Here is a 21,725-nt window from a genome sequence, read left to right as displayed (position 1 = left end):
GTATATTTAAGATTCTCTCATTCTCTTTTGGCTTTCATACTTAACTCTTTGAAAAACAGTATATATTTGTGTGTGTGTGTATATATATATATATATATATATATATATATATGCATGCAAAAAATTTTTCCTGAGGATAAATTCCTAGACAGGAATTTGATGATCACAGAACATAAATTTTCTAAGATATTTGATGTTTACTGTCAATTTATTATGCTATCATTTACTTTTTAAAAAATTTTTAGAAGCCCCTTTAGACTACAAACATTGATCCTGTATCTGTCTTGTTTGCTACAAACATTATTCCCAGCTTATTAATAATTTTTTTCATTTCATTTCTGCAGTTTGTGCTGTTGATGGGGCAAGGAATAGAATTTCTACTGTTTTGTCAGGCATCCAGAAATCTGAAACAGTGTAAGCATAAACGTATCAAGTTTTTCCCACAAAAATCTCATTTCAAGTTTGACTGTGTCAAACATTTTTTGAGTATTAATTTTAAGAGATTTTTAAAATGTCTGACCACTTGGAAAAAACCCACACTGGTTCATATACTACTTGGTTTTTGATTCTAGGACTAGATGAAACCTGTCACTATTTTAAGATTTTTGTATCTGTATTTAAAAATGAAATGATTTTGTTTTTGTATTCTGATCAGACTTTGATTCCATAGTAATGTTAGCTTTATTTTTAAAAAAATAGTTATTTCTTCTTTTTTCCATTTTCTAAAATATGTACATTTTGAAGATTAGAAAAAAAAATTGCCTCAAACTACATACGTCTATGGGATCCTGAACAGAAGCTTTCTAGGTTGGTTTAGGGTAATGACTTAGTTTGTAAGGGGAGGAGATGCAACCACCCCACACAAGTTCTCTGTAGCCTCCAAGAGCTCAGAAAATGCCACTGATCCCTGCCAAGGAGTGGAAGGTGAGCAACAGGCAGGAGCCGAGGGCCCCTGGTCAAGGGAGATGATGCCTCACCTGGAGGAGGCTTATGGCATGAACCACAGTGAGGAGACATGTTTTTGTCTGAAGATAGGGCCATCTCAGAGAAGTTCACACCTGTCTATGTGGGAACCATCATATAGATGGACCCAAGTCAACCAAGAGGAAGTCACTCCCCAAGCCAGCCTGGCTATGTGAAAGCATCCCTAGGTCCCAAAATAGGCAGAGAGAGATCTGGAAAGGAAGAGAAGGATGACAGCCCAGAGCAAGACCACTGCAGTTTCAGTGTTCATCCTTCAAGAAGGTTTAATCCTTTCCCAGGATTAAAATATCAGGTATATTTTATCTTACTTCAGTTCTCCTATTTTATGTTTTCCATTTTTTTTATTATTTAGACAAAAGGGATACATGTTGTTTCTCTATTTGTACATGGAGTCAAGGCATACCATTTGTGTAAACATAAATTTACATAGGGCAATGTTGTTTGATTAATTCTGTTATTTTTTCCCTTCACCGCCACCCCTCCCACCCCTCTTTTCCCTCTACACAGTCCTTCCTTCCTCCATTCTTACCACCCTCCTTGTCCCTAACCCTAAACCTAATCCTAACCCTAACGCTAACCCCTCCAACCCCCCATTATATGTCCTCATCCGCTTATCAGCGAGATCATTCATCCGTTAGTTTTTTGAGATTGGCTTATCTCTCTTGGCATGATATTCTCCAATTTCATCCATTTGCCTGCAAATGCCATAATTCTATCATTCTTCATGGCAGAGTAATATTCCATTGTATATATATGCCACAGTTTCTTTATCCATTCATCAACTGAAGGGCATCTAGGTTGGTTCCACATCTGGCTATAGTGAATTGAGCAGCTATGAACATTGATGTGGCTGTATCTCTGTAGTATGCTGATTTTAAGTCATTTGGGTATAGGCCAAGGAGTGGGATAGCTGGGTCAAATGGTGGTTCCATTCCAAGCTTTCTGAGGAATCTCCATACTGCTTTCCAGAGTGGCTGCACTAATATGCAACCCCACCAGCAATGTATGAGTGTACCTTTTTCCCCACATCCTCGCCAACACCTATTGTTGCTTGTGTTCTTGATAATCGCCATTCTAATTGGGGTGAGATGAAATCTTAGGGTAGTTTTGATTTGCATTTCTCTTACTACTAGAGATGTTGAACATTTTTTCATATATCTGTTGATTGCTTGTACATCTTCTTCTGTGAAGTGTCTGTTCATTTCCTTAGGCCATTTGTTGATTGGATTATTTGTATTCTTGGTGTAGAGTTTTTTGAGTTCTTTATAGTTCTGGAAATTAGCGCTCTATCTGAAGTATGAGTGGCAAAGATATTCTCCCACTCTGTAGGCTCTCTCTTCACATTACTGATAGTTTCCTTTGCTGAGAGAAAGCTTTTTAGTTTGAATCTATCCCAGTTGTTGATTTGTGCTTTTATTTCTTGTGCTATGGGAGTCCTGTTAAGGAAGTCTGATCCTAAGTCAACAAGTTGAAGGTTTGGACCTACTTTTTCTTCTATAAGATGAAGGGTCTCTGGTCTGATTCCGAGGTCCTTGATCCATTTTGAGTTGAATTTTGTGCAGGGTGAGAGACAGGGGTTTAATTTCATTCTGTTGCATATGGTTTTCCAGTTTTCCCAGCACCATTTGTTGAAGAGGCTATCTTTTCTCCACTGCATATTTTTGGCACCTTTGTCTAGTATGAGAAAATTGTATTTATTTGGGTTTGTGTCCATGTCCTCTATTCTGTACTATTGATCTACCTGTCTATTTTGGTACCAATACCATGCCGTTCTTGTTACTATTGCTTTGTAATAGAGTTGAAGATCTGGTATTGCGATACCCCCTGCTTCGCTCTTTCTACTGAGGATTGCTTTAGCTATTCTGGGTTTCTTATTCTTCCAGATGAATTTCATAATTGCTTGCTCTATTTCTGTAAGGTACATCATTGGGATTTTAATTGGAATTGCATTGAATCTGTATAGCACTTTTGGTAGTATGGCCATTTTGACAATATTAATTCTGCCTTTTGAAGAACATGGGAGATCTTTCCATCTTCTAAGGTTTTCTTTAATTTCTTTCTTTAGTGTTCTGTAGTTCTCATTGTAGAGGTATTTCACCTCTTTTGTGAGATTGATTCCCAAGTATTTTATTTTTTTCGATGCTATTGTGAATGGGGTAGTTTTCCTAATTTCTCTTTCTGAAGATTCATCATTTATGTATAAAAATACATTGGATTTTTGAGCATTTATCTTGTAACCTGCTACTTCACTGAATTCACTTATGAGTTCTAAGAGTTTTCTGGTGGAATTTCCAGGTTCCTCTAAATATATAATCACGACATCAGCGAACAGGGATAGTTTGAGTTCTTCTTTTCCAATTCGTATCCCTTTAATTTCTTTGGTTTGTCTAATTGCTTTGGCCAGAGTCTCAAGAACGATGTTGAATAGAAGTGGTGAAAGAGGGCATCCCTGCCTTGTTCCAGTTTTTAGGGGGAATGCTTTCAGTTTTTCACCATTTAGAATGATATTGGTCATGGGCTTAGCGTAGATGGTCTTTACAATGTTAAGGAATGTTCCAACTACCCCAATTTTTTCTAGTGTTTTGAGCATGAAGGGATGCTGTATTTTATCGAATGCTTTTTCTGCATCTATTGAAATAATCATGTGACTCTTAAATTTTAGTCTGTTGATATGGTGAATGACATTTATTGATTTCCGGATGTTGAACCAACCTTGCATCCCTGGGATAAAACCCACTTGATCGTGGTGCACTATCTTTTTAATATATTTTTGTATGCGATTTGCTAAAATTTTGTTGAGAATTTTTGGGTCGATGTTCATTAAGGATATTGGTCTGAAATTTTCTTTCCTCGATGTATCTCTGTCTGGTTTAGGTATCAGGGTGATATTGGCTTCATAGAATGAGTTTGGGAGGGTTCCCTCCTCTTCTATTTTATGGAATACTTTGAGAAGTATTGGAATGAGCTCTTCTTTAAAGGTCTTGTAGAACTCGGCTGAGAACCCATCTGGCCCTGGACTTTTCTTTGTTGGTAGGCTTTTGATGACCTCTTCTATTTCTATTTGAAATTGATTTATTTAAGTTGTGTATGTCTTCCTCGTTCAGTTTAGCTAATTCATATGTCTCTAGAAACTTGTTAATGTCTTCTAGGTTTTCTGTTTTGTTGGAGTATAGATTTTCAAAATAGCTTGTAATTATGTTTTGTATTTCACTCGTGTCTGTTGTGATATTTCCTTGTTCATTCCGAATTTTAGTAATTTGAGTTTTCTCCCTCTTTCTCTTTGTTAGTGTGGCTAAGGGTCTATCAATTTTATTTATTTTTTCAAAGAACCAACTATTTATTTTGTTAATTTTTCCGATTATTTCTTTTGTTTCAATTTCGTTGATTTCGGCTCTGATTTTAACTATTTCCTGACTTCTACTACTTTTGGTGTTGGTCTGCTCTTCTTTTTCTAGGGCTTTGAGCTGTAGTGTTAAGTCATTTATTTGTTGATTTCTACTTCTTTTGTTGAATGCGCCCCATGAAATAAATCTTCCTCTAAGTACTGCTTTCATAGTGTCCCAGAGATTTTGATATGATGTGTATTTGTTCTCGTTTACTTCTAAGAATTTTTTTTTCCCTCCTGATGTCTTCTGTTATCCATTCATCATATAATAGTGTATTATTTAATCTCCAAGTATTGGAGAAATTTCTGTTTTTTATTCTGTCATTTATTTCTAATTTCAATCCATTATGATCTGATAGAGTAAAAGGTAGTATCTCTATCTTCTTGTATTTGCTAGCAGTAGCTTTGTGGCATAAAATATGGTCTATTTTAGAGAAGGATCCATGTGCTGCTGAGAAGAAAGTGTATTCGTTCTTTGTTGGATGGTATATTCTATATAAGTCGGTTAAGTCTAAATTGTTGATTGTGTTATTGAGATCTATGGTTTCTTTATTCAATTTTTGTTTGGAAGATCTATCCAGCTGTGAGAGAGGTATGTTAAAATCGCCTAGTATTATTGTGTTGTGGTCTATTTGATTTCTGGAATTGAGAAGGATTTGTTTGATGTACATGGATGAGCCAATGTTCGGGGAATAGATATTTATGATTGTTATGTCTCGCTGATTTATGCTTCCCTTAAGCAGTATGTAATGTCCTTCTTTATCCTTCTGACTAGTTTTGGCTTGAAGTCCATAGTATCTGAAATTAGGATGGATAATCCAGCTTTTTTGCTGTGTCCGTGTGCATGGTATGTTTTTCCCCATCCTTTCACCTTTAGTCTATGGGTATCTCTTTCTATGAGATGAGGCTCTTGCAGGCGGCATATTGTTGGATTTTTCTTTTTAATCCAATCTGCCAGTCTATGTCTTTTGATTGATGAGTTCAGGCCATTAACATTCAGGGTTATTATTGTGATATGATTTGTAGTCCCAGCCATTTGACTCATTTTTGTTTTTTGACATGATTTGGTTTCTCCTTTATTTGGCTATTCCTTTAGGCTAGTTCCTCCCGTTGCTGATTTGCATCATTGTTTTTCATCTCTTCCTCATGGAATATTTTGCTGAGAATGTTCTGTAATGCTGGCTTTCTTTCTGTAAATTCCTTTAGCTTTTGTTTATCATGGAAGGATCTTATTTTGTCGTCAAACCTGAAAGTAAGTTTTGCTGGATATAAGATTCTTGGTTGGCATCCGTTTTCTTTCAGGGCTTGGTAAATGTTGTTCTAGGCCCTTCTAGCTTTTAGGGTCTGGACTGAAAAATCAGCTGATATTCTTATTGGTTTCCCCCTGAATGTAATTTGATTCTTTTCTCTCTCAGCCTTTAAAAGTCTGTCTTTATTTTGTATGTTAGGTATTTTCATAATAATGTGCCTTGGTGTGGGTCTGTTGTAATTTTGTATATTTGGAGTCCTATAAGCCTCTTGAACTTGGTTTTCCATTTCATTCTTCAGATTTGGGAAATTTTCTGATATTATTTCATTGAATAGATTGTTCATTCCTTTGGTTTGTTTCTCTAAGCCTTCCTCAATCCCAATAATTCTTATATTTGGCCTTTTCATGATATCCCATAATTCTTGTAGATTCTGTTCATGATTTCTTACCATCTTCTCTGTTTGTTCAACTTTATTTTCAAGATTAAATATTTTGTTTTCAATATCTGAGGTTCTGTCTTCCAGGTGTTCTATCCTATTGGTTATGCTTTCTATGGAGTTCTTAATTTGGTTTATTGTTTCCTTCATTTCAAGGATTTCTGTTTGTTTTTTTTCAGTATCTCTAACTCTTTATTGAAATGATCTCTTGCTTCCCGTATTTGCTCTTTTAATTGTTGACTGGTGTGATCATTTAATGCCTGCATTTGCTCTTTCATCTCCTCCTTCAATATCTGCATTTGCTCTTTCATCTCCTCATTTGCTTCCCTGATTGTTTTAATTATGTACATTCTGAACTCCCTTTCTGACATTTCTTCTGCTGTGCTGTCATTGGGTTTTGTTGAAATATTATCTAGGTTTGTTTGGGACATTTTCTTCCCTTGTTTTCTCATATTGGTCAGATGTCAGTAGGACTCTGTGGTATTGCAGATTTCCTCTATTGACTTATAGTGTCCCTGTAGATTTCCAGCGTATCACCTCCCAGCCTTCAGTAGCCTGAAGTCTTGGAGTAACTTGATAATGCAGTGCTTCCAAAGAAAGCTGCCCCTAGCCTGCTACTGGTTCCAGGGCTTGGAGCTGGCTCTGTGTGGAAAGGCTCTCACTGGGGGGCCTGCTCCAAGAAGCTGGCCGTGTGGGAGGAGCCCACCGCCAGAGTGCGCAAGGCTGCCTGGGGAAGACTCTAGCTGCCCTGCCCTACTCTGATAAGCCGCCGGGCCAAGCTTCACAAGGTAGGGGAGACTCACCCCGTGGCTCTATTTTAGTCCGAGTCTCTCAATGCCTCCCCTTCTTGAATCCTGGGTCTGGAGCGACTGGAGATGCAGTCACCCTCTAGTCCACCATATTGGATCGCCCTATGGAAAAAGCCTGGGGCCAGAGTGGGCAGGGCTGCCTGGAGAGGTCTCTGGCTGCCCTGCCCTGGTCCCAGAGGCTGCTTGCGGGTCAGAGCTCTCCGCTGGCTTGGGGACTTGTGGCTGGCTCTGTGTAGAAGGGCTCTCACTGGGCAGTCTGCTCCAAGAAGCTAGCCTAGAAAGGCGCTTCCTGCCAGAGGGAGCCGGGCTGCTTGGGGAAGTCCCTGGCTGCCCTGTCCTGGTCCCTGAAGCTACCTGCGGGCTGGAGCTCGCCGCACTGGCTCAGGGACTTAGAACTGGTTCTGTGCAGAAAGCTGTTTTCCATTTTTATTTACTTTTTTTCTATCATTATGAAACCCTTTTTCTACCTTAGACTTCAAGCAAGAGTTGAAACAAGATCTGCAAGAGATTATGGGCCTTCCTCACCAGTTCAAGTAGAGAGAGAGGAGAGAGAGAGAGAGAGAGAGAGGGGGCGGGGGAAGAGGAAAGAGAAGGAAGAGGAGAGAAAGAAATTAGGGTATTTTTGTGGTTGGACAAATAAGAAGTCTGTCATGGGGAGTGATGGGGACAGCAGCACTGTGGGGAGAGGAAGGGAAGGATCCAGGGATGGCACAGGAAGGGGAATTTTCCTTCTGTGACAAGGCTTTGATATTGGTTTCAGTGGCATGAAATTCACTGAGTAGTGCCCATTTTGCCCATTTCTGTGACTGACAGGGAAGTCCTCAGTTCCACCAACTTCCTACAACCTTCTTAACACTCTGCCCATGTCCACTTGGGAGGGAGTACATAAGCTGAGATTCACCCAAGGGGCTCTAATTGGTGGAGTTCCCCTGGGGACATCTAGAAGGCTCCCTACTGCCTTCCAAAGGCAATGGTTCTCAACTTGAGTAGCACATTAAACAAGCCCCTGCAGGGGTGAACCCCACAACAACTAAATCAGAGTCTCTGGCAATGGGACTGGAATAGCAGTATGTTTTCACACTTTCCAGATCTTTCCACTGTCCCTAGGAGACTGAGGATCACTAGTGTAATGGCTCTCCCCTTCCTCCATGTTCTTTTATCGGAGCTTGGAAATGTTGAGGAACTTCAACTGGAGGGGAAAGAAAAGGTGGCAGAGCTGGGGGGAGGAGGTCTTCTTCCTCTCCAGGATGCTACTCCCTCCCATGCAGCAATCTAGGCAGAGCAGCCTCTTAACTTCTAGGACCTCCTTGATGTTTCTAGCATTTGTATTGCTCCTTCCATGACAGACCTCATCCCAGCCTAAGTCTGTGTATTCCTTCTGTCATGACGATGAGAGTTTGGGTGTAGGAGGATTTAAATACTGGGGCTTAGTTCATTATTTTGAATTCAAACAGAGTAACAGTCAACGATGTCAAAGCATCAGGGAATTGAGGGTTTCCAACATAGAATTTTTCATCTGTGTTTAGTCACACAGTATTTACCTGGGTGGGTGGAGGTGGGACATTGAAAACCCTTGGCAACTTGAGCCCTGAGTAAAGTCAGTTTTATTAACGTACAACTATTTTAATGTGGCATATAAAAATGGCTAGTACTTTTTTAGCATTTCTTCCACTACCAGTTTTTAACAGAGAAATCAGGTGCCAAACCACATGGTAGTCTTAAGAAGCTTTCCTTGAACACAAAATGTTAATGCTACAAGGGAATTTGGCAGTCTTCCATGAACCTACCCCCTTTATTTTTTAAATTTGGGGGGGCATTGGGGATTCAACCCAGGGGTAATCTACCACTAAGCTACATCCCCAGTCCTTTTTTTTTTTTTAGAAAGGTCTTCCTATGTTGCTGAGGGTGGCTTTGACTTATAATCCTCCTGCCTCAACCTCCTGAGTAGCTGGGGTTACAGGTGTGTGCCACCATGCCTGTCTCCCCTTTTTGAAGAGGGAGTGGAAATGCTTTCAAAAAGTCACAATGGCCTGACCCTCAGACTAATGGCTAAGCTAGAATGAGATACCATAGTCCAGACCCCAGAGTGCCACCTCCTGCATAATCCATGACACTGCCAAGGGCTGCCAAGACATTTGTGGGCTGTCACAATGACTAGGAGGCTAACTCTAATTTTCTTCCTATTATTCTATAAGCCACCTGCAATGACCAAAATAAATACTAAATACAGACATGCAGTTGTTCAAGCTGGCCACCTAGGTGTGCATACATGTGCACCCATCTGCATGCTCCAAGTACTCACTGAACATATCAGGGAAAAGACACATTCCTCACATCATTCCAGGCAAGGGGCCACTGCCAACCCACCCACTTAGATACTCTGAGAACAAAAGCGAGACTGGCACTCAGATCACACTCCATCAGCAAATAAGCCCAAGATACAACATCTCTCTGGAGACCACCAAGTGGAAGGACCCTGTCCAAGAATTCCCTACTTCAAGTGACATGTATGTACCTGGACTACACACACCTCTGCATGGCCCTAACCCTAACAACTCCTAACAGCACAGGCACTGGATAAATTCATACCAGCCAGAGCTCAGACTGGCTGACCCCAAATTACACACACAGCAGGACAATATTCTGAAACACCATCAATGCATTTTTTATTCTGGGTCATTTTTGTTGTCTGGGGCCCTTAACCCAATAAACTGTGGTCTCCCTTGAGTGGAGGGCAGAACCTGGACATGAACAAAGCAGTAATGTTTGGGTTTTAAGTTTCAAAATAAGGCCACTGTAGTTGCAAAATGTTGCAGAATCCAAGGTTGGAGCAGGTAGATTTTTATGAGATTTGAGAGAGAGAGGTTTGGGTTCTAAGAACCAAAGTTTGGAGACCTCAGAGCCTAGAGAGTATTTTATAAGCCATGGAGAGGAAAGGGCCATTTCCTGACATTCAGAGAAGAGATATAAGTTCCTCCTGGAGGGAGAAGGGCCTGGAGAGAGAAGGTGGGTTAGATGGTTGAAATCTCTCTGGATTTCACCCCAACCAGGTGGCCTTAAGCCCCACTCTCCAGTGGACTCTGGGAGAACACAGGCTTCCCAAATGCTCCGGAACAAAAAGAGGATCTGGTGCCCAGCAGAAATGTTGGGGTGGTGTAATTAATCAGAGAGGAGCTTGAGGGAGCCACATCCTTCACTCCCCATGAACAAATCCCCTCAAGTGCTAGCAGGAGGTGAGGAAAGACAGAGGGGCTGGTTAGGCCAGAGGCCACCTGTGGGCTGGTACACAGGCTCAGGATGGAGACTTTTGGCAACCCAGCCCAAGACCCAGGCCTCCTGGGACAAGTCACCTCAGCTATAGACACAAGCCTCCTTACCAGCCACCATGGCACTTCATAAATTCCCCCACTTACCCAAATATCACCTTGGGGTTGAGCGGGAGTTTCAGATCTGAATTGATTGGGTTTAAGACCTGAATCAACTGAATAATAAATACATCATCTATGCTTTCTATTGGAAGAGACTGAAATTACCTTGAAAGGCAAGATTACATTTTTTTACAACATTGGAAGAAATGGAAAAAATATTTTTCTTTTTTGGCCAACAGTGGAAATGGAAAAAAGATTAAGTTGTTTCCAACACCATTGGTCTAAAGGAACAAGAAAGTTCAGCTTAGTTGAGAGTTTCTGCCCACCTGAATGACAGAGGCTGAATTTCCCCTTGATATGAAAGATGAATCCAGTCAACCATGGAAGGAACCCAAGTTCAGGCAGAAGCAGCTCTTCAGTGAGCTCTTTCAAACTGTATTAGACACAAGCACTGCAAGGTGCCTGAGTGCCTGGCTTCCTACCACCAAAACCAGCATCTTGCCTGAAAACTTCCTGTAAAAATAATCAGCCCTATCCCACATCCCATCTTTATTGACAACCTACTCCCTCTATGCACCCCACTCCCCACAAGTCCTATGGCTGCTCCTCATCCATCTCTATCTTTCTGCTCTCTCACCTGTGGGACTTGGCTCCTAAAACCACTAGAAAGTGTACATGAGCCCTTGCTGGCTCATGTGGATCTCCCTGCTGTAGAATCAGCCCGTGAGGCCCACAGCCCTATGCTGTCCAGCGAGGAGGTGCAGCCCACTCCTGCCCTCCTAAGGAGCCCATGTTTATTTTCTCTTACTCCTGAGAACTGGCTGTAATGAAACATGAGAGCAGAGGTGGGAAAAACACAGACTTCCTTGTTAAAGTACTGAAACAAAGATTATTTTAACAGAGAAAAGAGAGTGACCCTGTTAAATATTTATTATTCAAGCTCTGATCCACACCATTAGCAGAGAGAAAGAGAGAGAGAAACAAGGGTTTTAAGATGACTAGATAATAAATACTTTATCAGCAACACAACAGAAAGGGAAACCATGTTCTGAAAATAAATTTCACTTCCCTCACTGCAATACTGTGGTCCAGTTTCTAAGAAGATGCGGTCCCCTTTTATTTTAACTGCAGGAAAATTCTTTGCAGTGCCTTCACCCCAACTTCATCCTTTTTTGCCCGAGTCCTTACTACAAAGAGTTACTCACTTATGTAAGTACTGAGCACATTTTATTTAGGTGGTGGTCATCCCGTACCACATTTCTCAGTCCCACTCAGCTATAGGGATGAAGTCATACCTCTCAGGTTCAACATTTACCATGTGCAGGGGTAATGTTCTAGTACCTCAGAGATATTAATGGATTTAATTCCCAGAGAAATCCCATGTTTAGGTAACATTATATTCCCCAAATTAAGGGGTGGAGAAAGGTTCAACATGATTAAGCAGCAGTGCTGGGATCCAACCTGTCAGGTCCAGAGTCTGCATTTTGATCACTATGCCATGTGCCCTTTCTGATAATTGTCAGTGGGTAATGTTTCCCCTCTCCATTTCTCACCCAAAGTAGTGGTCCATCAGCTGGGCTTGGAATGAATCTTTGGGTTCTCAGCTGGGCACTTGTCAGGGAAGGCTCAGAGCACTCTCCATCTAAATCCTGCCCTGATCCTCTCTGGGTTTCAGCCCAGGACCCACCTAGTCCTGCCCCACCTTGAGGTCTGTTCTTCACTTCTCCTCTGTCCTGCCTTCCTCTGCCTGAGCTCCCGCTTCAAAGTGAGCAGTTCAAGAATTCAATTTAAAGCAGTGTCTGTTCCAGTGGTGATTTAGACACCAGGGTAGACAGCATCCAAAGGGAGTGGCATTTGTGCTGCTTGGCCTTCTCATTCATTCTCCCTCTCTTTGTCCCGTGCCAGGATCTATAAGCTGTTCTCATTTCTAAATGTGATTGAGGGAAGTGAAAGTAGGAGAGGTCAGTGGGTAAGGGGACTCCTCTTCTCCATAGCACTAAAACCCCGGTTCTTTTGTTGTACTTGAACTTGAGTTATTTTCAGACCATCAAAGGAGCCTGGGGTTTTTCTTCTCTGCTGGCCTTGATTTGGGAATCTCAGGCCTGGAAGCATTTGGTCGGAGCATCCCTACTGAAAGGCAAATACGACCCTTGCATACACACCTGCTTTGGAGGGAGAAAGGGGGTGGGAGGAGATGTCATCCGCACAACTGCTGTCAACATGAGTCCCTGTCGTAGTACAAGGTGCGGAATCTCCAGGAAGCTACTGACCTGAGGAGGGCTCTGTGTCTTTTAGTAACTGCCCCAGACTGTTGTGCCTTTTGAGTTTTTGTTCCTGTTTTTTATAGTTTTTCTCTTGCCTCCCTTGTAGTCGGGCTGCGACCTGTCACTTTTTCCTGCTGTCAGTGGGCCTTCCTGAAGCAGTACCTCGGGCCTTTCTAATCTGCTGTTTCCAGTCTGCTGTAGGCTGGGAAATCAGATAACCAATTATGTAGCATTAATAGCCACTGTTCTGTGGGTGCTTACTTCTGTAGCAAGTACCATGCCCAGCACCTCTAACTTATATGATCTAATTTAATCCTTAGAATAATCCTGTGCCATAGGAGTCATAATCCCCATTCTTTAGATGACAAAATTGAGACCCAGAAGTATGAAGTGACAGAGCCCAAGTGACATTTGGGCTTCCCTCTGACTCCATGGCCCCCTTCACTCCTTCTGGCTGGGTGAGCTCCTTTTCCACTCACTTCTTGGTCTTATGCCCAGAAGTTTAAAGGTGTTTTCTTATTATTTATGCTACTCCCAGGGTCACTAAGAAGCAGAGAGAAAAGTACCTATTAATGGACGAGTTAGCATTCCAATCAGGAATGGAATCTAAGTCTCTTTCTGGGAGCTTTGGTTCCATAAGCAAGATCACCCTGACATTTGACAATACTTGTGACATCAGGTTAAATGGTTCATCTCCTACCTTGTTGGGGCAAAGACCTGATTTGGCACTTTTAAGTTTGCTTTTGGTTCAGACTCATTCTCAAACACTTATCAAGTATATACATACGTTCTTTCTCTTTAGTTGATCCAGACACAACATTGCTGTGTAGTTCTGATAGATACCACAAAAACCATTTTGCTCACCATCTCTAAAACACCACTTGGACCCATGGGTAAAAGTGCACTGGATAGAAACTTGAGATTCCTAGGTTCTACCTCTGAATGAGGTCATCTTTGGTCCCCAATTTCTTTATCTGTGAATTTTGAGTCATAACCTAAGATGTGTAAGTTGTAAACTACTGAGAAAGACTAATAAAATATATAAACTGTCTTTCTAGAAATAACATCCCTGTACTTATGCACAGGAAATAGGATTGATGGAAATTACTTGTCAATGGAACTCAAGTTTAATCATTGTAGTCTATAAAAATAAGCATGTGTGATTTATTTTAAACTTAATATCAATCCTCCACAGTCCACACAGTTATTTACTGGGGTTTAACTAGTAGAGCTTGTGCCCTTCATTCTACAAAGTCTTGACTTGTCTACTGAGATGGCTCAGACAGACACCTCAGAAGCTGAAGTCCAATTACTTATCAAAACTTCCTGAGAGGTGACAGATGTAGCTTTCTGGTCTCTGGCATAGGGATCAGCTTGCAGGTGGCACTTTGGTTTAGCCTGATTCACATCTTTCACAATGTGGATTAGTTGCCAATATTGAAAAATCAGGAGATTACACATAAATCTATGATTTCTGGCTTCTCTTGAAAAATCAGAAAGACTGGCTATTCTGGGCCCACATTGTTGGGCAAAGGAAAGCTGCCTAGACTATCAGTCACCCACTTTGGACAGGGCAAGTGATTCCTAGTTGGCTAGAGACTTGCCTCTCTCTGTTAGGCTTGTGACTGGGAGATTTGGTGTTGTTACTGGCCCAGTGCAATTTTCTCACACTTTTCCTATGTCTCTCATTTCCATAATCTGGAGAGTTTGTAGCCACACCCACTGGACAACTCCAGGGACTGTCATTCATGTGGATTCAAATGAGTTCCCTGGAACTGTGCTACATGGCTGTCCTATTTGTAATCCCTGGAAACATACTGACTTCTATACTATTTTTAAAAATAATTGAATATAATAATTTTGGATGATGGTATTTTAATTTTTAGTACACAAATTAAATGCATTTTTACAAAACACATATTGAGATGTTAAGATACTCAGCATTTGAGATAACATATCATATAACCATTTCAGCTAAGTCATATCAAAACTTCCACAGCTAAGTAATAAGTTAGGTCTTATAGTTTTTCAAAAACTCCTTTTGCAGAGTATTTAGAAGAATTATTGGAAACCATCCTCTGCAGTGAGAAAAACCTTTCCCTTCGAATCTTCTTTCAATTTGGAAAATAAGAGTAACCTTCCTTTATTCCCCTCAACAATGGCTACTGATCAACAACTATAAACACAGCTCACACTTTAATTTTTAAAAATATGTTTTAAATATAGAAAACATTAAGTATTTAACCTGTCCACTTCTCCAATTTTTAAGTATTCTAAGTACTCACAAAAGATAAACATTGCAGTCACAGAATTAAGAGCTAGAAACTACCCTAGAATTTATTAAGTCCAATTCCTTCATTTAGGGACAAGTTCAAATCAGTCTAGAGATGTTAAAAAACTCACCCAAAGTCACACAGCTAATGAGCTCCAGAATCTGAACTACCATGTGTCACTCCTGCCTCCATGTTTATATCTCTCTTGTCCATAACCCTGTCTCCAAATTCTGAACCACTCTGCATGGTCTACAGAAGTGGATGTGGGGGGAAAGGAGGGAGGGAGGAGAAGTAAAGATGGGGAGAAGGAAAGAGGAGAAAAGTAAGAACTTGCTGACTGAGCAAACTCCATTTTCGCTGCTCTGTGAAATTTTAATTTCCTCTTTGGAAATGTAGGTTAAAAAAAAGGTATATGTTTCTATTTGCAAAGTGCTCGTCTTCTTTAATTTTTAAACCTCACATTTCACTTCTGAATCAATGTTTATTTTCTAGTGTAATCCTAGAGATTTTGTACCAATGAGACGAATGACTTAGGCTCTAGAAATTATTTCTGAGCAGCCTTCAAAGTGTCAAGAAATTTATAAAAGTCTCTTTTATACCTAAAGAGAGTTAGAATGTCTTAATACAAGTCATTTGAGAGATTTATTTTGCCTCACTCTGACAGGCCTGTAGCACACATTTGGAATGCACATTTGTTAATGAATCTCAGTCTTTTCTACATTTTTAAAGTAGATCTCAGTTTGTAGTCTATTAACCCTTCATTGTCATTACATAAGTTGTTGGTATATAAAATGATACCTTTTTTTAGGAATATTAGTGGAGAAGAAAACCCTTCATAAATAAATGAATTGATAAACAAGGAAAATATATCTTGTTCTTCAATGATTCAATGAATAATTGAGAAAGTGACAATTTGGTGCCTGATACAAATTCCCAGGGACAGAGAAGATACTTGAGCATAGATCACAGGTCCCTATACTGTTTTCTTCAAAATCGGCAATTTTATGGAACTGCCCAGGCACACATTTCATCCAAAGGACTTTTCTTGGCCTCTTTTTCTCTTTGGGGACAGGGGTAGCATATGCTGATAAAGTAGCACAGTCCATACTCACAGGCTTGGACAGGCGCTCATTTATCCTAGCCAGAGCCTGAACTTGGATTTTGTCTGCAATCCATCATTTCAAGTTGTGATTCCCCTCCTTCTCCATTTTTGGCACACTTCATTCATTCCTTTAACTACCTAGCAAGGATATTATCAAAGATTCCATCTCAGTCCCACAATGCATTCTGCCTAATTGACCCATGTCCTTTCATCTCTCTCAACTTTTTTTCTCTAGAAAGAAGAAATGTTGAAGAAAATGTTCTTGGAATTCATTTCTGGCAGCGTCTTTTGAGCTTTGCTTTAAATTGTTAGTGAAATGCTTGACATTTTTCCTTTACTTTATAAACATTATGTGCAAATCATTCAGAATCCTAATGGAAAGTAATTTCCCATTAATGCAGGCTATAAAATGTTATTTTCTTTTGAAACTGCGCCTGAGAAACAAACACTACAGGACCCCTTTACACTAAAAAATTCCACCCACAAATCAACGAAGCCTGATGCTAGGTGTGTGACATGGGTAGTCGGAGATTCTGCCAAGTGAAACTCCAAAGAGGCGGCCCAGGAAAGGCACAGGCAAATGGCCAACAAAGGCATACAGGAGAGTCTGTGGCAGGGGTAAATCTAGTTTTTGGACATGGAGGCTTCTTTCAAGCCTTCTTTTGCACATCTGTGATCCCTGGCTGAACAACACCCTTCTAACAACTTAATCTGCCTAGGGACTGAACTACTGGCCAAGAAGGAAGGGACAAAGCTCAGACATGCTTTGCCTGGATGAAGAAGTCAGAGAACTCACTGTCCTATCAGTGTTCTCTTCCTTCGACTTGGATGCATAGTCCCTCTGCAACCATGTGCTGACCACAGATTCCCTGTGATGAGTCTTGGAAATAAATCATTCATGGGGCTCTTGAACATCTTGTAACATTCTCCAGTCTTCCTTCTTAATGATATAAAATGAAATATCTATAAGAAAGCAACCATCTCTGCTATTTACTGACTCTGTGACCTTGAGAAAATGTCACTTACCCTCTCTAAACTTCCTTATTTATCTGTAAAATGGGAATAAATAGTACTAGACATATACATAAAGTGAGCATTTGAGTGTAGCTGCTATTAACATTATATCATTATTTATTATTTTATTTTTATTATCATCACTTTCTTACAGTATCATTATGAGAATGAAATGTTAGGTACATAAAGCATCAAATAATAACATCTGGCATACTTTAGGCTCTCAAATGCTATAAGCTTATGCCTTTGAGTAATACTTTAATTCAAATACCTTTTAATTTTTATAGAGTTCATTACTCTTTACACTGCCCAAAAGGCCAACACAAAGAAAGCTAAGTTCTTTCTGGTAGCAAGTGCAAGCATGGTGTCTTGAGAACTTGACTCTAGTTCCTGGGTCCTCTCTCTAAGAATGGACCCCTTGTTTGGTGCAAGATGGAAGGTGAGAGAGCAGAGCAAGGACTGAGCCAACCCAGGTGGTGTTCTGGGTTTTGCCTACTGAAATATAATATATTGGGGTGGGGAGGCTGCCACTGGAATCATTTCCAAAGTTTTCAATTAGTCTGTTGATATCCAGCATATTTCTAAACAAAAATTTGAAGTGACTTACAATAATATCTATATATTCTGATAAAGTTTTATCAGAATAGAAGTAGAAAGGTAAAGGTAAAAAACAGGGAAAATATAATTTTTATCCAAACAACAGAACTTTCAAGATTAAAAGTTACACTGAAACAAGAGGCATATGCTGGGACCTGCCCAAAGAAAGTGTGATGCATGGTCACCCCCAACAAAGAAGGGACAAACATACTAGCTTGCAGTTCTTTAGATGGTGCCATGCTTGAACCTTACATCTGGTATTGAGCTTCTGAGTAGACAAGAGCAAATGGAGAGTACAATGGGGCACATATTTCTGTAAAGAAGGAAGTATACCTATTGTTCAAAACCATCAACTTCTTCCACTAGTAAATACATTTTTACTCAATATTCTTATTAAAATACAATTTGAATTGTATCTTAAGAAAAGAAAAATAATGTCCATAATCCTATCTTTAGCCTAATCTATATGCAGATACATGTTTACAAAGTTGTAATCATAGATTACTCATAATTTAGTGTCTTTCTTTTCCACTTACTATCAACATTTTATGTGTCTACATACTTATTAATATCTTTAAATAGATGAATATCTCATTTTATACACTACAATCTCTTAACCATTATACTTCTATTGACAAATAAATGTTGGTCATTAGGCTGTTCTTACAACTTTTTGTTTGTTTAGACAGTTGCTATATAGATACGAAGCAGGATGCTTTGCTTAAATTATTTCTTTAGGATATACTTCCAGGAATGATACTACTGGGAGTGTGTAAACATTTGGTAGTCACTGCTGAGTTGATTTTGCAGTGAGTCAGGAGCTGGAAAACTATGGCCTATGAACTAAATAACAATTTAAAGGAACACAGCTAGGCCCATTCGCTTGTATATTGTCTATGAATACTTTGTGTGTTACAACAGAATCACGTAGTTGCAACAGCAACCAAATTGCCCAATAGAAATAATAAAGCCTAAAATATTTACTACCTGACACTCCACCAAAAAGTTTTCCCTTACCTAGGTTATCCTACTGTATATTCCCACATTGTCTATGAGCTTGCACCAGGTACCACACTCCAACATAAATGAATTATGTGGGACCCTGTAGAGAATACTGAGTGACAGAATAGACATTTTCTTCCACACTAAGTCTATAGTAAATGTATGTGGTAGAGATTGCAAGCTGGCCACCAAAACCCACTCTTCCCTTCTTCCATAGTAATGTAATTGTAGGTGGGATGTGGGTCCCCAGCTTACCTCTCCCCAGCCTTTGCAGTTATATGAGTGATGTGACCAAGCCCTTGCCAGGGGATGGGAGTAGAAGTGATATGAGCCACTTCTGGCTTATTTCCTTTAGGGGATACCTCTGGCCCTAGACTTCCATTCTTCATTTCTGTCCTCTTTGAACACTGTCTTCTTGAGTCTCTCCAGAAGGGTAGCTACTAACACAGAAACTGGTACCAGGAATGAGGTGTTGCCATAGTAACACCTAAAATTAGTGGTACTGACTTAGAGGGCCAGCAGTGATAAAGAAGAAACAGATATAATAGGCACAGAAGTCAGTAACTCTTATTAGGTCATAATGAAACATCTGTCCTTGATAACCTTTGAAACCAGATTACATACCAGTATCTCTAAAGAAAAAAGATGAACAAAATCAAAATGTTACTCTCAGACTCCTTACTGTGTCTAGTGAGTTAGTGTCCAATTTGCAAGCAAAGGAAGGGAGACCAGAATGATCTGAGGTTGGATCAGCATAGAAACTTCTTCTGTGCCCCCAAAGAACAGAAGATCAGCAGGCTGCTATTCTGAATGATTCTCAGAGATCTTCCTAAACCAAAGAAACCCGGCTGTGCATCAAGAATTATATTAAAGTTACTGCCTCCCATTCAGTTCTGTGGTTTTGGATGCCCTCAAAGTAGCATCCATGACTTGAGTTGGGGAAGCATGGGTTTGGCAAGGAAGGAAAGAAGGAAAGCAGTCTTAAGAGCTATGTCAAAGAAAGGTCCTTGAGCAGGGTGCAGTGGCACTTGCCTGTAATCCTAGTGCCTCAGATGGCTGAAGCAGGAGGGTCGCATGTTCAAAAAAGCCAGCCTCAGCAACTTAGGGAGGCCTTAAACAACTCAGTGAGACCCTGTCTCAAAATAAAATATAAAAAGGGCTAGAGATGTAGTTCAGTATTGAACCCCTCAGTACCAAAAAGAAAAAAATAAAAGAAAGGAAGGAAGGGAAAACGGAAACAAAGCACCTTGAGTTCAGTTATGGGAAAACAGACCTGCCTGACAGGAGATTGAAGCTCATTATGTATTTTTTTTTTCTTAATTTTTGGATTCACTGTACACATTTCTCTGGTTGTACACGAAGTAGAGTTGGAGAGTATTATTATGTTTTTGAAAGAATCAAACTAAGGGGAAACAAGTTTAACCCGAAAATATCTGCATCTATTGAACATTAAGGAGTTCACAAACCCAAATCCCAAAGAAGGCAACTTTCCTAAGACTACCTCAGAGGTGGACTCAGAAGATATAAAAGATTTAGAGGGGGGAATGTAAGGACCCACAGAATGAAGGACAAGAGAGAAACTCTCCCCAAAGATAGCAGAGCCACCATCTAGTCAAGACCCTTCCTTCACTACCAGCAAAGGGGGTCCTTGGCAATTTCGGTCCAGCAGGAGTCCATCATCGTTAGGGACTTATTTCTGATGTGTATTTCCATTTGTCATGATCTGAATGTTTGTGTCTGACCCAGATTCATATGTTGAAATCTAATCCCCAGTGAGAAAGTATTAAAAGTTGTAGCCTTCAGAGGTGAGTAAGTCATGAGAACAGAGCCCTCATGAATAAAATTAGTGCCTATAAAAGAAGTCCAAAGGAGCTAGTTTGTCCATGTGCAGTGTGAGGACAGAGCTAGACTGTGCCATCTGTGAGGAACAGGCCTCACTAGACACTGAATCTGCCAGCACTTTGGTCTTAGATTTACCAACCTCTAGAAAGGTAAGCAATAAATTCTGTTGCTTTTAAGTTTCCCACTCTCAAGTATTTTGTTATAGTAGTATGATAAGACATTGTTGTAACTGTGTAGTGACCACCCAGCTAAAGACTGCATTTCTCAAGCTGCTTTGCCACTAGATGTGGCTGTTTGGTTGAGCTCTTGTCACTGGAATGTTTGAGTGTGTCATTTCTGCCTTGCTAGCTTAGGACGAAATGTCTAGCCTACATATTTCTTTTTTTTTTTCTCCCTTCTTGCTGGCTGGAGTGACAACAACTTGTAAGTCATGTGATAAGAATGCCAGAGCATATATTTGCCTGGGCTCCTGAGCAGGTCTGGGGAAGAAAATCACCCATCCTTCTGGAATATCCTCCCTGGATTGTTCCATGAGTAAGAAAATTTTTATGCTGTTGCATACTGCACTTGAGTTTTTCTTTTTCTTTTGTTTTCCTTTGTTTTTTTTGAAACAGAAACTAGTGTCACCCTAACACAATATAAAAGAAGTCTTCAGAGAAATATATCTGAATATCCTCTTGATGATTTTTAAAGAAATCAATTTAACTGAAATAATTTTAAATGAAACATTATATCAAAAATATAAATCACGGATGATGACACATAATGGGGGGAGGGAAGGGTTAGTGTTAGGGTTAGAGTTAGGGTTAGGGAGGGGGGCAAGAATGGAGGAAGGAAGGAGGACTGTATAGAGGGAAAAGAGGGGTGGGAGGGGTGGGGGGAAGGGAAAAAATAACAGAATGAATCAAACAACGTTACTCTATGTAAATTTATGATTACACAAGTGGTATGCCTTTATGCCATGTACAAACAGAGAAACAACATGTATCCCATTTGTTTACAATAAAAAAATAAATAAATAAATTAAAAAATATATAAATCAAAACTAGCACCACATGCTCTAAAGAGAGTGTAACCATGAAAATAATTATAATGGAAAAGAGGCAATTTAATTCAATTAAAGTTAGGACTCTTGCCTGCAAAAGCCTTTTAACATGAGATCTATTTAATGTCTGAATTGGACATTAAAAAAAACATTCCGGTACAAAACTATGGCTTTACTTCATTATTATCAGAAAGATTGAAAGAGAACTGATAAAAAAATATTCTTATGATGTGATTCAAGGCATTTATTCTGACATCCTTTGAGCACCTAAGGCCATCTTGTGTGACAGCAGAAAAATGCAATCAGTGCAACACATGACCTTAAATAACTTAAAGATAGTTTGTATTAACAGGG

At 40.0% G+C, this 21,725-nt stretch overlaps 1 protein-coding gene across 7 annotated transcripts in view; it reads right to left on the bottom strand.

Moving 5' to 3' along the window:
- The window catches only part of LOC306654118 (endophilin-A3), a 578,788-nt gene that overhangs the window by 392,387 nt on the left and 164,676 nt on the right, over nucleotides 1-21,725 (bottom strand). The window lies entirely within an intron of this gene.

Source organism: Sciurus vulgaris (assembly GCF_902686455.1).
Source record: "Sciurus vulgaris genome assembly, chromosome: 2".
NCBI classification, from domain to species: domain Eukaryota; kingdom Metazoa; phylum Chordata; class Mammalia; order Rodentia; family Sciuridae; genus Sciurus; species Sciurus vulgaris.
This window is presented reverse-complemented; position numbering and strand designations above follow the sequence as displayed.